Source organism: Mytilus californianus, unplaced genomic scaffold (genome assembly GCF_021869535.1).
Source record: "Mytilus californianus isolate M0D057914Y unplaced genomic scaffold, xbMytCali1.0.p SCAF_51, whole genome shotgun sequence".
Lineage (NCBI taxonomy): Eukaryota > Metazoa > Mollusca > Bivalvia > Mytilida > Mytilidae > Mytilus > Mytilus californianus.
In genome coordinates, this window is record NW_026262703.1 from 794,634 (window position 1) to 809,655 (window position 15,022).

Consider the following 15,022-nt stretch of genomic DNA (forward strand, 5'->3'; position numbering starts at 1 on the left):
TTTACACAGTATTTGCTATTGGATCCCAGTTGTTATCACATTAACCTATCATGTCTGTTTGGTTCCTCGATGCTCTTCAACTTTGTACTTTATTTTGCCTTTTTAACTCTTTTGAACGAGCGACACTGAAGAATTATTTAACTTTGAATCCTGACATCTATTATGAATTTATTTGCTCACCCAATTTTGTCATTATAACAGAACTATAAACAACTGGCATACAAGTGGGAGGTTTGGTTAGCTTTAACACCAGGTTAAATCCAACATTTTCTTTTGCAAAAAACCTGTACCAAGTCAGGAATATGGCAGCTGGTTTATTTACTTGTTCTGTTGATTAATATTTATTAGTTTTAATGAACTCCCCGTTTTTCAATTAGCTTTTGGGTTCGGTATTTTTTGTTAAACATTTTTATTCAACACAATTGAGGAATAAAATATTTATGATATACATGAACAACGACAGTCTGAGTTATTTTATATAGACATTCCTAATTGTCTTCGGACTTACTTTCTTTTCATTTGATTGGACCTGTCTTTTTTGTTGGTATTTTATCTTTTTTTTGTTTTTTTTTTTTTTTTAAGTTAGGGAAGAGTAACAGCATGACTAGTGGCAAGATTCGTACGAAATATGATGATTGTTTGCGGTATGTCATGCGCATGAGGAAATACTCCCTATCTTATATGAAAATAATTCAAGTTAAATGTGTTTATGTTTGATGAAAACTGTCCAAAATTTTAATGCAATAATATTTATATTTGTATCACTGTTTGCAAGATATTTCCTTCAAAAACAACAAAAGAGTGCACACGCTGAAATGTCTCGCCTTCTTTCTTAACCATTAATTGTATGTTGATAGTCCTAATTATAAAACTTTACTACTAGTATCACATGAAATTAACATGATCCAAGAAAATGAGGCCAAGGTCAGATAAACCAAATAAGAAATAACAATCATTCAATACTCCAAATATAGTTGACCTCTGGTTTATAGTTTCTAAGAAATAGACAACCCAGAAAACTAAACATTGACCAATGAACCATGAAAAATTAGTTCAAGGTCAGATGAATCATGCCAGACAGACATATACACCTTATAATCAATATATGCATTAAATAAAGTTGACCTATTGTTTATAGTATCTAAGAAACAAACTTAACCAGGAAACTAAACATTGACCAGTGAACCATGAAAATGAGGTCAAGGTCAGATGAAGCCTTCCAGACAGACATATATACCTTACAATCATTTCATACAAGAAATATAGTTGACCTATTGCTTATTGTTTAATCAAAACAGACGAAATCACAAAAACTTAACACTGAGCGATGAACCGTGAAAATGAGGTCAAGGTAAAAAAAAAACATCCAAGACTGACGTGTTCATCATAAAATATTTACATACACCAAATATAGTTGGTCTATTGCATATAGTATGACAAAAAAGATCAAAACACAAAAACTTAACTTTGACCACTGAACCATGTAAATGAGGTCAACGTCAGTTGGACATGTACATCTTACAATCATTCCATACACCAAATAAAGAAGACATTTTGCTTATAATATCTGATATATGGACTTGACCACCAAAACGTAACCTTGTTCACTGATCAATAGAATGAGGTCGAGGTCAAATGAAAACTCTCTGGTGGGCACGAGGACCTTGTAAGGTACTCAAATAATAAATATAGTTAACCTATTGCTCATAATAAAAAAAAAAAAAAAATTAACATTCCAAAAAATATTAACTTTTTTTTCAAGTGGTCACTGAACCATGAAAATGAGGTCAGGGACAATAGACATAGGACAGACTGAAACTTCGTAACATACGGCGTCTATTTACAAAATATGAAGCATCCAGGTGTTCCATCTTTAAAAATACAAAACTTTCAAGAAGTGATCTAACGCCGCAGGCTCGACTAAAAATAGCATTTTATAGATATGTAAATGTAAAAATTGTACGATAGACCTGTTACTGTAATCTGTAGCCCAAAACATATTTTGAGCTGTCAAGAATTACTAGACTCTTCTGAAGCGTTAGCCACATGTCATTGCTTCAGTTGTGTTTTCCATTCTGTTTTGTTATACTGTGATTTTAAAATAATTTGTAGTCATCTTTTTTTGTAATTACAGGATTTGAATGTTGATGGCTATAAACAACATTTACAAAGCGATGGTTTTGTATGGATATTTTATTGTATCTCAGTCTTCATGTAGGTACAACTATTAAGCTTTTATTGTATGTCATCCAATAGTTCTAACAAAACGTGTCAGTATCTCATTTTTCGCAAAACTCATTGGCCTGCACACAACAACCATTGATCAAACAGTTATTCCTGAGTTTATGTAATTGTCTAAGATTAAAATCACCGTATGTGAAAAGTAGTGTTTTGAAATAAGTTCATCTAATTCTAGCTTAGTGAATCCACGCATGCATCATCTTAGGTGGGCGTATACTTTATCCAAAACTGATAGATACAAAACAAATCCAAGTGAAAACCCCAGCAACAAAGAGGTTTAAATGCTTCACGAACTGAACATATTAAAACAATACATTTCATGAGATGATAAACGAAATCAGATTGAAATTAATTTGATTTGAGAAACTACTGGAATTCAAAATCGGATAGCCAGTGTATATTTTTTCTTCTATGAGGAGAAAAAGAACAACTAAAAATATTTCTTACCAAACAAAAAAGTTTTAAAAAATGAAAAAAAGAAGAAAGTTTAAAATCTTCTAACATAATGAATATATATAACATTGTTTTAAAAAGAAAGCTCATGTCAAATAATTGACAATTCTCATTCTTCGCATAATTTTTTAAGGGGGATATATTTTTTTACAATTGTTTCAATAAATATAGTTAATTGTGTTAATTTTTTTAAATTGCTGTAATCGAACAACTTGATTTCACTTGAACAATTAAACATTAGTTAACAAATGTTTTAGAATCGTAAAATCGAAAGTTCTAAGCAGCTTTTTTATTTCGAAAGTAAGTTCAATTGCATACAGATACGTTAACTTCCTTTTGATTGTGAGCTATATATTAGATTAGATTTGGATGATTTGCGGTCTTTTAAAATTAAAATCCGTGTTGATGCATTTATACATAACACTGCAAATTAGGTACATGGTCGTTAAGAATAGGTTGTTGATTCCTTGTCCCTTTTTATATTCGTTATATTTATTAATAAAACCAGCTAGCTAAAAAAATATCTTAGAATATTAACCTTAAAATGGATCACCATTTGACCGATTTTCAGTACAATAATTCCTTCAAATTATTTTTTCAAATCTTTCTTTTTCATATGCAATTTTTGTCCAAATGATTATATAAGTAATGATCGAAGACGATTGGAAGGCAATAGAAGTAGTTCTTAAATATATTTAAAAAATTATTATCTATAGTATTGATAAACGCCAGGTGAACGTCTTTAGGCGATAAGAGTTATTCGTTACTAAATCTACCAGGAGCTACCAGGATGTTCTAAAAAGCCTGTGTCCCTCACCTTGGTCTATGTGTATTTTCATAACGTGACACTCTCCGACATTGCAGACTGGAACATAATTCATGAAAAAAAATCTTCTTTTTGTTCGAACATTTTTTTACAGCTTCTTTCTATATTGATGTTTGCCCACAACACACAAAATCTAAAAACTAAAGTCGAATAAGGGTCATTACTTTAAAAAAAAAGTCGCAAAAACGACTCCATCGAAATTTGACTTATTTGCAGATCTGATCTTGATGATCATGTTTACTTTCATCTTTTATAGGTTTGATAAAAAATATTAAACAAAAAATCACAAAATTGATAAAACTCGTCATTTCAGGGCAATAGCTACAATACGAGTCAACTGAAAATTTCAGCGAATGAAATTAATTGTAGACCTGCTGACGGAGTCATCGTACATATTTTAAAACTAGATACCCCAATGATAATTTAGCTAAATTTGGTTAAATTTGCATCAGTAGTTTCGGAGGACGACGGACGACACTTGATTGGAAAGGCTCACGCTGGCCCTATTTGTCAGTTGAGCACAAAAAGAAAGCAATAAAACAGTTAATTGCAAATTGATCCCATTTTTTATTATTTTAAATTTTAAGAGTTTTCTGTAACATTTTGTGCTTACAGAAGTGAATGAGACCGTTTTCAAAACTGGATAAGAAAATATATGTACTTTGGTTATAAGTCTACTAGCAACTAGCCATCTATTATTTTTTTTATTAGGGGGCTTATATATGATTGTATCCTGCAATCTTGTTTATACAATACACGATGTTATCAATATTTCATTTGATTCCATATCATTTATCAGAATTACTATTCATATAAATGTATCATTTAACTATAGATTGAAAGCAATTGCATGGCCTTTAGTCGTTAATGCTAATATTATATCTGTAAAAAATGAAAGTTTAGAATCACATGTCCTTCATGGTTTTTAGACTATTGAATGTTTGTCAAATGTATATATCATTTACTAAATTAAGGTAGCAATTGATTTTCAAATTTTTATACTCAACACATTTTTATCCTGATGTATTTTTAAACCCAACGAAAATTTAGATTAAATGTCATGCAATTAAAAAATACCTTAAAAGAAGTGTCACTTCGCTAACAACCTTTAGTACAAACAGGCCTATATGGGTCGGGTTAGAATTTATTAACTTCAGACAAATGTCGGGGACTGAGTAACATTATCATACTGTCCATTTGGGCCAAGACAGCTTCAAGTAGAAGATACAATATAAATATTTTCTACTTTTAATTGATTGAAATACTCAGTTATTATAATATAGGAAACGTTTAATTTTTTTATCTATATTTTTAAAATTGCTAGGATGTGACCTGCGATATTGTATACAGGCATTGTGTGAAATTTGATTAAAGGGGCACTAGCTACGAGATATATAAAAAATCTAAAGTATGATTTTTTTTTTGTTCAATCCTTAATGAAAGTAAAATAATAATTTACTTTTAGCAGCCAGTATGATTTAATTTTGTCAAATTAAGCTTTAAAACATTGATGAAGTGAATAATTCGACCTCATTGAATCCGTATTCATGTGAACTTCAATTTAACCCCTTAGCTAGAGATGGATAACGCATGCACTGTGCGTGGTCGGTTATTTAAAGGAAAAGAATGTCACGTGAAAGTGAAACAAGGGTAAATCATTTGATTGACTGAATTCATCCACAAAAAATCATTCTTGTACAGGTAAAAACGATGATTACCCTATATTATTAATCTATAATATTAAAATTAAATAGACCTAGAAAAATACAAATGCACGACTTTCTTTTCTATTTATATCTATATTTATGTTTATATCGCTTATATGACCATCGGCAGTATTCGGAGGTCAACTTGATGGTTCATTAGATGGCGTCTAGACTAAAATACACACGAAACACGAGACATATTATAGAGCACATGCCTTGTAAATTGTTTATTTTAGACTTGTTATAATTTGGATAAATGTTTTACATGGTTATAAATCAAATGAGAACTTGAGTCAAATCGGTGAACATGAATTTTACAGCTAGTGTCTCTTTAAGGATTACGATAATTTACAGATGCAGTTCCTTCTTTCTTGTTTTTTCATCTTCTTAAAAATATAAAAACTAATTTGGTTAAATAAGTGCATGAGTTCTTTTGTGAACTATTTTGAAACTGAATATACCTTTGGCGGAGGTTGTAAACTATTATATAGATTTTTTCTTCCAGAAAAAAAACCATTTTTTAAAGTTTGAAACCATCATGATTCACTTCATAAAAATAAGTTAAATGTCTGAAAATAGTATACGATATGATATGGTATGAATATGACCTATTTCAGTTGGTCTCTATTGAAGAGTTGTTTCATTGGCAATCTTACAATATCTTCTTATGTTTTATATATAGCTAGATCAATTTAAAAGAAACGTGCCAAAACCGAATATTGGTTGACGTGTTTTTCATATATTTCCTTTCCTTTAAATCCGCTTTAGAAAGAACAAGAGAGAGATTCAATACGGTGTTTATGTTTCAAAATACGTTTCGCATTTAAATAATAGTATGGTTATTTTGAAAATAGAAAATCCTTTTGCAAGAAATGTAATATGTTACTAGTAATCAAGTGTTTTAATTTTTATTTTCCATTGTCATAGTTTTCGAAGCTTATTAACTTCTGCCTCGTGTTTTTCTGTTGACTTATTATGAATATATGTTCATGCATTTTTTTACAGTTAGATGGGATATCAAAACAGCAACTGTTATGTATGGACAAAGTGCAACGCTTTCTTGTAATGGTAATGGCTGTACGCCATTAAGCATAAGAAAATGGATAGGAGGACCAACAAATGGTGTATTATGCTTCAATGATTATTGTTCAAATCAAGCAAAATATCAACTAATGTACAATAAATCAAAACCTTCCTTTGACCTAATGATAAAACGCTTCAATTTCACCGATGCAAACTGTACTTATACATGCGCATGTGGATTTAATCAATACACGCATATGCTGCAAATGGATGAAATCGACTTTATATGTAAGTTATAAAAGACGAAAATCCTTTAGTCATTTTAGTGTGAAATAGAAGCATTGTTTTCCATTAAAAAGAATCTTTTGCAAAGATTCGGCTTCCAACTCAATATATGTTCATCACTGTGTGTACATAATAAAAACATCATTTTCAGAGGAACATACTTATAACGTTTGTTTTAAGTAGTTTTTAAAATATAAGTGCAATTATCTTTACTACATTCCATTTGTATTCAAGAAAATATGATATGAATATGACACTTTAATTAGTTTGTGCGTCCGACGTTCCTAACGAAGAAAGTTTTGAAAATATGTCCCATACACACTGAAGTCGGTATAATTCCCAAGGGTCAGATAGTAAAGAAAATTTCTACTTTCAATGTGAGTTCAACTAGTCAAAGTAGAATGCACGACAGTACAAATATATCTAACTTAACTTATAAGTCAACTCTTCAATCTTCATTAACCTTAACAATATATCAAGATGTGGTTACTGGTTCTACTGCTTTTATATTTTTTTTAAATCAATTATTATATGCCGTTTATGGCAACCAGTTAACCCGATTTCACATCAATTTATAACGATTATACTGCTTTCCTTTTTTTGTCCCCTGAAGATCCATTAAATAAAGAGCTAACAAAAACAAAACAGAAAGACGGCAAATTTTATATAGAAATATCAATGAAGGTTTATCCCTTACCGCATTGTACCATTTTCTATGAGGTATGTATAATAGATTGTAGACAAATGTATACACTACAATGTGTTCAAATTTTATAAAAAAATGATATAGTAATATCTCTTATCATAAATGAAGATATAATCGATTGTTTTTTTAATGGACTCAGATTGTTTAGCTGTATAACTGTTTGTATTAAGAAATTATCTTTCCATCAGGTGACAAGTAGACGTAACACTGTTTTGTACTTTATCCGAATGAATATGTATATGTTTATAAACATAATTCACATATTGTTTTCCTTTATTGACGATCGCGATCTACAGATTCATGACGAACACTTGATAAATTGTGACTATATTTAACAGTGACATTATCTATGTTCTTTTTATAAGCATTATCCGCCTAAATTATAGATTTCGACTTCATTACAATAGTTCCTTAATTAAGAATTTCAATGGTTTTTTAATCAAGCAAAATGTAACTATGGTAGTGTAGATTCTTATGATGATTGAAATTCCCTTTTTCATATTATGACATTGAGTTAGAAGTAAAACCTTCAAAGTTAACTTTTTATTGCAGTAATAGTATCCATTTAGTATTATGCATTTCAATTGTAATGGCATTATTTTAGATTATAATGAAATATTTAAATTGCGTATTAAAATGCTAGTCGAGGAACTGTTTTGTTGGATCTTAAGTTGTTTGGTTATTGAAATAGTATGTCACAATACGTTGTGCTCGTAACTTTAAAATAGAAAATTAAAACGAAACGGTTTCAAGAGGGTAAAATCCACTGGTGCGTTTCTGGTTGCTGTATTCAATATTCTAGTTGGCGTTTCTATCTGAAAATTCAGGTAAGGGCACGATTGGGTAATTGCATGAAATTAAAACTACCGTGGTAAAACTAAAACCCATAATTATGCAATATCAATCGTCTTTTTGTTTACTTTATTAATATGATTTAATCTAAATACATATTGAGGTTATAATGAATTGATTTTCATGAATACAGAGTTTAATTGTTGAAGAATGATTCAAACAACAACAAATTGATAAAATACACGAATGTCAATATCTGACAAAAGTGTTGAGGTTGAAAAAATAATCTTTGAATTAAATAAAGTACGGTTAATCTTTTAAAAAATGAAAAATGATATATAACATGTAACGAAAAAATGTACATGGTAATGACGTTTTTAATATAATATAAACACAAAGAAAATTGTAAAGCATTTGTTGTTAGTATCTGTCATATTATAGGAATTGTAAAGTATTGAAAAACGATAACAAACGGGAGACCTCAGACAACAATAGAATCTATTTAAGGAATGACTGTAATATTTTTTCTGTCTATGAAGAAATAACATAAAAATGTGGTGCACACTGAATAACCAGCGTAGCGGGTTTTTTCAAAGTGTGCACCACATTTTTTATGTTTTTTTTCGAAAAGACAGAAAAAATATTTCAGTCATTCCTTATAATTTAATTCTAAATTCCATTTTAATCCGGAGTATATCATGAAAAAACGTTGATGACGTCACGGTCACATGACTAAATTATGTCTTTTAGCTGATAGATAAAACACTATCAGCCAATCAGAAGAAGCGTTACATCCATAATTAAATCATATCGATATTGATAACATATATCTTTTAAGACCAAAGGGAATTTCAAAAACTGATTTCATAGTACTAACAGTTATACCAGTAACTAATTAAAAAGTGTAACCGTAGAATACTGACGTAATTTTGTACTATGTATTTCTATTGTATATATATACTCATCATAGATACCAGGATTAAATTTTGTATTGACGCCAGACGCCCGTTTCGTCTACAAAAGACTCATCAGTGACGCTCGAATCCAAAAAAGTTAAAAAGGCCAAACAAAGTACGAAGTTGAAGAGCATTGAGCACCAAAATTCCAAAAAGTTTTGCCAAATACAGCTATGGTAATCTTTTTCTGAAGTAGAAAAGCCTAAGTATTTCAAAAATTCAAAAGTTTTGTAAACAGTTAATTAGACTATATCTGGTTTATCTAACTACAAGTCAAAATAATTGTAGTTTGCTGCTTATTTATATCCTTTTAGAAAATTGTTTTACCTGTAGACACAAAATTACTGGATGTACAAACGGAAGTTGGATTAAAATTGTATAAAATCACATTAAAATATACTTTAAACGTGGAGTACCAGAACTGTGAAGCAAATCTTAGTCTGTCATGTAAAGTTAGGTCATTTGAGTACCATCTGCTTCAACAGAGACTTGACCTATGCAAAGGTAATTTTTACAAATAAACATAATTTCAACCGTAAGAATAGCATCAACATAATATAAGAAAAAGTGAAAAAAATTATTTTAAACCTTTTATAACATTCAAAGCTGGAATTAAACAAAATAAAAATATTTCTCTGAATATTTGTACGAAATAGAAAAAAATTACTTCAAAAGTAACGAAGTGAACAAGTTGAATTTTTGTGCATGAATCGAGTTTTCATACACTCTGATACTTCAGTGCAATTTTGATTTCCAAGTGAATGCAAAAAATATTTTAACATTATATGGATATTTTATTAGATGAATTATTGCTCTTTCGGCAATTATATAGCACATCTACTTATATATGAAACTCATGCTATATATAGATCATCCAGATCATCCATATGTTCAAAGCAGCAACCATGTTGGGGCAATATTTGGAATCGTTTCCGGTGTTGTTGCAGTAATCATCGTGATATGTGTTATACGATGTAAGTTGACTATCTGTTATATTTAATCATGTGCAGTTTATGCAATTTAAGAACTTAAATAGTTCAACTAGCTGGTTCAAGAAAAAAAATCTGTTTTTGGAGTAAAATACAAGAACTACTAAAAAATCAAAAGTAACAAAACAAGTGTACAGGCAAACAAACATAAGACTTTTCCGTAACTTACATTTATGTTATGCCTGAGCACAAAATACGGAATTGCTGTTACGTGTTTACTATGATAAATTCTAGAATAATTGGCTTATTCTGTTTGATCCATTGATACAAAATATTGACATTGAAACATCAATATCTTTGAGTTTGTAACAGAATTATGACTATAAAGAGAAAATAACGCTTGCATAATATCATGTTATGAGTAGCAATGACCTCACTCAGTAAGGAGAGTCAAAGGACACAATCCTAAAACACTGAATCCGTCAAGCTGAGATTGACCCTTTTTTCCTTGTTTTTATTTTTATTATTTCTAATAAACGTTAAATAAATACTTTTTCTTTTCTTCTTTGTGTGTTTGTTTTTGTTGTTGGATACTAGTTTGATGCAAAATTTGCATCTTAGTGCCATGAGATCATTCAGATAAAGATTACATGTCATTTTTTAAACAAGGTATTCAATGATGATTTGGATATAAATTTTGTTATAGAAAGACGGTACAGTACAACTACTTCTTCAATTAGTAAATAGTATCATAAACCTATCAAATCGCAACAAAGAGAAAAACGCGACCTTGATAACCGGGATTAAAATATTTACTGAGTTTACTGTATTAATTTTAACCTTTTCATTTTTATGCATTCATATGTTTTTTTGGTTTTCATTTTTTTGCTGATTTCTTCTGATATAAATTAGAAGAAATAATTGTGGGGTTAACGTCTATGAAACACAAAGACGCACAAACCAAAAAGGACTGCATTCTATTGTTTCCAACAATAATGCAATATGTCAAGCTTTAGAAAGTCTCCAAAATTTGAAAATAACTTAAACCAAGTCCATCAACTCCTTTAATATCCTACATAAACAAAACAATTTAAATATAACGAAAGACAGCCATTGACCAGCTTACTTTTACTGATTCTTAACTGGCAAACGTAATTGTAGAGTGGATTAAAAAAACCTCTTTTGTGCAACAGAAAGTGCAATAAAACTGAGAATTGAAAAAAACATTTTCCTCTATAATACGTGCATCAGGAACGCTCAAAGCCAAATAATTGAAAGCCAATGATGTATAAGAACCAAAACAGTTAAATATATATAATATTAAGGTGGTACCTTACACTACAGGGAGATAACTCTGTAAAAATCAGCTAAACGTTTTAATAACGTTGTATTGTTAAGGAAATATTAAGCTTCTCAATGATCAAAATTAGTGTTTGCCAAACTACTATGTAACTAATGAAATTTTTCTGATAAAGTAATTGGTTCAAATTTTTTGAAATTTTTATATTTTTGTCAAAGGGTCTAAGTAAACATTTTGTCAAATTTTTATGAAAATTAAACGAGCCAAATTGATATTAGTCAAGATGTTGGATACCACCTTAATAGCTGTCCAACTGATTATATATCAATAACTCTTCAAATAATTATATATAAATATCTCTTCCAACTGTGTCGATTTTTATACATCCTTGGCTTTCCAAGATATATTATGATTTCTTAGAACAAATAACATCAAATGTGCAACTTTTACTGTACCAGATGCGTCCTTGACAGTAAATGTCTCCTTAGCCATGCTCGTGGTCAACATATTTAAAAACTGGAAATGTTTACAAACGAAGAGCTGATTAAACCAAACAGGACATATAGTATAGCCAAATTTGTTCAAGGAATCAGATCTTTGCATAAAAGATTCCTCAATTGAAATGATTACCAAAAGTTTAGTTCCACAGTAGACTTGGTACTGACAGTCCATCAGCAGCGGTGTCGACCAAATGGTAGTAATAACATAAACGGTTCAAATTTTACTGCTTCAGATTCTTATTTTGGTCATGTCTCGTCAGTAATGCTTGATGTCAAAATATTTCAAAAATGACACCTACGTTGAAAGGCTTCTAAAAAACTTTTTGGACTGTTTAGTATATTTTTTGTTTTGGGTAGGGATTTTTCTCAATTCATTTTAAAACCCTAACAAAACTTAAAATTGTTATTTTGATTATTATTTTCATTATTCTTATAGTCATTTCAATATCTTATTTCTTGCACTGCAACGAACTTGTCTTCGTAGTTCTTATAAATATCAATTGGAAAGCATTAATGCTAAAATGTTTTTGAGGCTGATCCGAAATGGCTGTGCAGATACATTTTTGTTGCACACTTGCTTCCTGGGAAAAGGTACTTTTGATGACTGTACTATAAAATCATGTATGAAAATCAAGTTTTCAATATCAACATTAAAAAATATACTATAATTAACTTAAAGATGCAGGGACTCTATGTCATACAACTTTCTTTACTCAGTACTCGGAGTACAACATTTGTGCTCGAAACACCAAATCCAGCATTTTGATAGGTTGATTTCTGAGTCTGAGTACAAAAATTATACTCCAATGTTTTATGAACGCAAGGCCTGGATTAACATTTTATTCGCCAGACTTGCGCTTCGTCTGCAAAAGACTCATCAGGGACGCTTAAATCAAACAAGTTAAAAGGGTAAAATGAAGTACGAAGTTAAAGAGCATTCAGGACCATAATTTCCGAATTATACTGTCAAATGATAGAAATATGATATCATTAACTATCCAAAATGAAAACACCACTTTATTAATTTCGTTTGTCCGAAGCACTTTTCTGGATTTACCTTCACCGGAAACGATCTTAAACACATATTTGAACGGGAAGATTGTTTTAACCTAAAAACGTCAAGACCAATATAACCAAAATGATTATTCAGATAATTTATATGTTTTACATGGAAATCACTCTAATCTATTTTGAAAATAACTTTTAAGTATCTACAAGCATCAACATCCCTATAGAATTCAATCCCTTTTCATCAGTGCAGTCATCTCAAGAAACAAACTATATATATATTTCTATTTATCAAAACAAAAAGGATGCAATATTGGTAACATATCCTCATAGACAATATACAAAATCTAAAAATCAGCAAGGCTTCGTTGAGATTTTTTGATAACCCGTTCTCAACCTCATATTTCGTTTGGAATAGTTAAAATGCAAAACCCTTCTGACCGGGAATCACCATGATCTGGGCAATTATAACCGTTCCATTGTATCAAATTAATATGTTATAGGGAGGAGAAGGAACAACAACAGATTCTTTCGACATTAACTGACAAAGAGGAAAGAAGTCGTGTTCACTCATGGAACATAGAAAAGGGAGTTCTCGCTATCACAGTTCAACATAAGTACAAAGAAATAAAAATAAAGAATTCCGCATAACAGGAGAGATTAAGAAGTAAAGCGAACATTGGTACATATTTACTAGTTAAGATCATCAGCCTTAGTAGATATTTTATCAATGAGGAAAATAAGAGAATTCTATAATCGGAAAAGTAGAGATACATTTTAAAATAACATTGGACTAGTGGTTGTATTAGTTGAGTATAGGAATACTAATAGGCACCGAATTTTTATTTTTGGAATGATAAAATCGATTCTGGTGATATATACATAATATTAATAGAATGTCAATTTGTTGAAAGTATTAGTTTGCACTCTTTTTTTGCTAATTTAGTAAATTTTCAGTTTAATGTTGTCATTTTTTAAAAATATTACCACTGAATAAGTTTATATTCTTAGTAGATTTTACAAGATGCTTTATTGCAGTGTACATACCTCTTTTTGACACAATGTTCATCTAAAATAGTTTAGTTCTGTTAAGGTAATCACTAATTCAGATACAAAACTGTTATGACGTCTGCATTTTAATGAGCATGACAAATAACAGTTTGTGAAATTTCTTTTTCAGAAAATTGCTATTGCTAAATGCGGAAAAATGAAAATAAAAAAAATAATATTATCATATGAATAAATTCTTTCAAACGAGTTGTTCCTGTGCACGGGAGCAATACAAAAACGAAAACTTATAATTGCTGTTTAGATTTTACTCAGATACAACATCTTTCGGTTTTAAACAAGACCAGGGTTCATAACAATATTGATTTCATCATCTCGCATTAATGATGCACATCAATTGAAAGTTTACAATTTGAAAATTTTAAAAAATCACTTCTGTATTAGAATTTAACTTAAGTTTTCAGTCACTTCTACTTATCATTCTTAATTCATAGACTTTACTCCAGACATGAAACAGACATATATGTGGTATCCTTTATTCCACGTTTACAGGGATTGTTGCAATAAACTAAGTCAACAATGGTTGAACTATTCAGTGAGAGGGAACACTGTATATAACGGAATATAAAGTTGAACAATAAGAATACATGTAATGCGAAATTGTTTTCATTTTTTCTAGAAGTTCATGTAAAGTATCTGTCCAATACAAACAAACAAAAATCAACAAGTAGAAGAGCACAGCAGGGTCTTGTTAAAGTCCACTGACTGTTGAAGTAGTGTCATTATGTTCAATGTGTCAGTTTCAGAGTTTTTTGGATTTTTAGAGAGAATGTTGTGTACTTTTCTAAAACATGACATTGTTCTCTTCATATACAATTGTTTTGGGTTTTTTTAACTGTTAAAGGTTAACTATTTTTTTCGTATGTCTTACAGTTATAAATGAGGAAAACTTGTGTAAAAGGTAGATTAATTAGAGACTACAACATGTATAAAATTGAGAATGGAAATGGGGAATGTGTCAAAGAGACAACAACCCGACCACAGAACAGACAACAGCAGAAGGCCACCAACAGGTCTTCAATGCAGCGAGAAATTCCCGCACCCGGAGGCGTCCTTCAGCTGGCCCCTAAACAAATATATATACTAGTTCAGTGATAATGAACGCCATACTAAACTCCAAATTGTACACAAGAAACTAAAATTAAAAATAATACAAGACTAACAAAGGCTAGAGGCTCCTGACTTGGGACAGGCGCAAAAATGCGGCGGGGTTAAACATGTTTATGAGA

General features: G+C 30.2%; 1 long non-coding RNA gene across 2 annotated transcripts; it reads left to right on the forward strand.

The window, feature by feature from the left end:
* Nucleotides 1–2,133: 2,133 nt before the first annotated feature.
* Nucleotides 2,134–13,722, forward strand: LOC127703810 (uncharacterized). 2 transcript variants are annotated; one of them, XR_007983057.1, is made up of 6 exons: nucleotides 2,134–2,214; nucleotides 6,232–6,537; nucleotides 7,148–7,254; nucleotides 9,303–9,492; nucleotides 9,858–9,962; nucleotides 13,229–13,722. It is a non-coding gene; the product is annotated as an uncharacterized LOC127703810 (long non-coding RNA). The 2 variants fall into 2 exon arrangements; XR_007983056.1 differs by having other exon boundaries at nucleotides 7,148–9,492.
* Nucleotides 13,723–15,022: the final 1,300 nt, after the last annotated feature.